The sequence below is a fragment of the Chiloscyllium plagiosum genome, unplaced genomic scaffold, assembly GCF_037043375.1.
Source record: "Chiloscyllium plagiosum isolate Xiang-an unplaced genomic scaffold, Cpla_swu_hap1 HiC_scaffold_25, whole genome shotgun sequence".
Lineage (NCBI taxonomy): Eukaryota > Metazoa > Chordata > Chondrichthyes > Orectolobiformes > Hemiscylliidae > Chiloscyllium > Chiloscyllium plagiosum.
In genome coordinates this window covers 38843751-38846932 of record NW_028270163.1, presented here as the reverse complement: position 1 = coordinate 38846932, position 3182 = coordinate 38843751, and positions in this window count along the sequence as shown.

Below are 3182 nucleotides of genomic sequence, written 5' to 3'. Positions count from 1 at the left end.
TGATTAAGGCCTTCAAATTTGCTCCTTTAAGTCCAAGGGACACAATTTGAAAGTATTTGGCATACAGCTGGTTTAGCTACATACTACTGAATCTTGTTGGATCATTTAAAATACTATTTGGTCCTATTCTTCTCTTTCTAAACTGCTCACTGTTCCAGAAACATCCTGGAATACAAAGACCATTCTCAACTTCATTCCAGTACTACAAACTGGCTTTGCAACAATTCTCCCCTGCCAAGTGCAAGGAGCGAATGAGCTTCCTTGTTAAAAAGACTATCTATTCAACTGCCATTACCAATTACATCGCTTATTGGGCTAAACTTCCTTTATCGTTCTTCTCTATCCATGGGCTCAAATCAAATTTTAGTTTCTCTCCTATTTACTGATATTTCCTCTCAAAGGTTCATCTTATCCTTGGGCCCTACTTCTTGCTCACAATACCCTTTTCCCTCTTAACTGTTGACGAACCAATTTCTAATCTTTATTCCCACATTCACTGATATTGTTCACAATAAATTGTCCTCAGATACCTTCCTCCTCACCTTTGACTATCAATATCACCTCTGTCCTCAGAAAGCCTTTCTCCTTACAAATTAGTGCCCTATCTCCAACCTTCTTTTCCCATCCTTGAATAGACTTTGCCCTCTCAAACGGACTTAACTTTTCCAGACTCCAAATTTGAATCACTCCAAATCAGGTATACATTCAGCAAAAAATACTGAAATAGTGCTGCTCAGGCACAAAAGTCATTCTAACTGTAGTGACGGTAAGCTATCCGGTGTTTTTTTTTCTATCTGCAAACTTTTTTGTTGTTGACAACACAATCTTCTTCCTGTATCTCACCAAATCTATCTAGGTGGAACGAAACACATCTGGCTTTGTTCTATAGTAACCACAGAATTAACCATGGTGATTTCTCTTCCTAGCTCCGCACCATCAACTTGGAAATTCCCCAAGGATCCATCCTTAACCCACACCTACTCCTCAATTACATTGCCAGTTCTCAATGACATCAAAAAACACACCTGCTTCCACATGTACACCGACAATAACTTTACCAGTTTAACCTCACCACCATCTCACTTTTATTGTTTCTCGGTTGTCATGCTGATATTCTTAGCTGAATGAGCAGAAATCTCCTCCAACAAAATTATGAGAAGCTCAAAACCATTGTTTTCTGTAATCCATCCCTTTCTTTGTAATGGAGTGAGAATATTATGTGAGATGATCAAAAGTTTAATCAAAGTAGGTTTTAAGGAACACCTTAAGTTGGTTGAGGTGAAAAGATTTAAGGAGGAGATTCCGGAGGTATGGCTTTATTAGCTAATGTCATGGGGAAACTGGAAAATGCTCAGGAGATCAACATTCCAAGAGTGCAAATTTCCAAGAGGGTTGCATGACTAGAGGAGATGTAGAAATGGGAGGGGCAAGTCCATAAAGGAATGTGGAAACAGGTTAAGAATTTTAAATGGGAATTTTGTTTACCTGGTGATAGGTGAACCAGACTTATGTATATGTTAAGACATGGTTAGCTAGTGTTGGATAACTTAAAATATTTACAGCAGGCAGAATGTAGGTGGCTGTCTGAGAGTATTTAAATATTCAAGTCCAAAGATACCAAAGGTTAATGACAAGGGGTTCAGAAGCAGATGAGATGCAGTGGGCAGAAACAAGCACTGGCTTATCTCGATTCCACCCAAATTTTGACAAAACGTTTCCAATCTGAACTGTTGAGTTTTGCAATCCACAGATGATGCCACATTTGTTTTTTTTTAAAAAAAGTATTTTCTGTTACCCATTCCTCAGTAGTGAGCTTTCTAATTTTGGCCTTATCAATTGCTTCACCAATGTTGGCTGTCTACTTTGAACGGAAACATTGGAATTCCTTCCTTACATCTCATTTTCCTCCTTTACAGATACTTCTGGTGATTATGCTGTGGCCTCTTTTTGTGCAAAATTCCTGAGCTAAAAATGTTCTTTTGGATAATCCTTTTCCTGGACTTATCTTGGGAAACCAGTTGATGGAGAAGTGTAACTGCATGCTTTGGTTGAGCTTGAGATTATAAAATTGTGTGCGCAAAGTTTCCAGTGTGGCGTGGTACAGTATAGATTGCACTCATGAATTGCTTTGGGATATTTCACTACAGTAAAACTGGTAATTAAGTACAAGAATGAAAAAAAAAATTCAAAATGGAGGAAGAGTATGGCTGTCCTGACCCCAGAATATTCCAATCAATGCATTCACACCTTTACATCCAGTTCACCCCTCTGAAAACTTTAATTCTGATCAGTGAGAACAAGCAAGGGGTTGCCTGTGGAAGAGCTCATCCAATTATTTTTAATAAAGCCAAAAATCCACTTTTAGTTCAACCTTGGACTTGCCAGTTCAAGCACTGTAGCAGCTTCATCTTAGCTTCTGCATCTAAAACTGGGCTCCAATAAAGCTTCTACCTTGTTGTGCATGTCAAGGTAAAGCTAGCTCCACTAAATTTCATGACAATCTCCAAGCACATCATAAATATTACCTGCTGCCCATGTCCCATAACACCTGATTCCAAACAGCACATTTAGCAAAGGAATTTTAGGAACTTAAAATATGGATATTTGATGAAAATAATTAAATATTTTAATAGGCTTTCATTCCATTTTGTTTGCTGTTTATTAACTTTCAGCAATACTGCTTAGTAACAGGTTTACCATAGCAAAGGCAAAGTAAGATGCTTCATGATGGAGAATGGATAACTAATACAACTCTAATTAATGCATCACAATAAAAGTTTAGCTCTCCATGCTTCACTTAAAAAAAAAAGTTATTGGAAGCGTTTGCAACAGATGCAAACAATTCAACAAAGAAAAAAATTACAGACAGCTGTTATTTATAAGTTACATAAATGATGAATGTACAAGCTAGTTGAAAACTGATCGATTTCAAAATAATTGCTGGTTTATGAACTTGCTTCTGAAATGCTTAGCGCAGATGAATGCCTGGTCTGCTGGATGCTCGGACTCCATTGAATACAAGATTGCATCAACATGAGAAGAGCACAGGTAACAGCTGTGGAGTAAGACAGGCCCTGTCCTATTCTGCAAAGGGGTGAAATTGGAATATAACGGGTCCTGTAAGGTGCAAGGAAGTGGAAAAAAGTATATTTTTCACGATTATTAAAATAAAAATGACATCA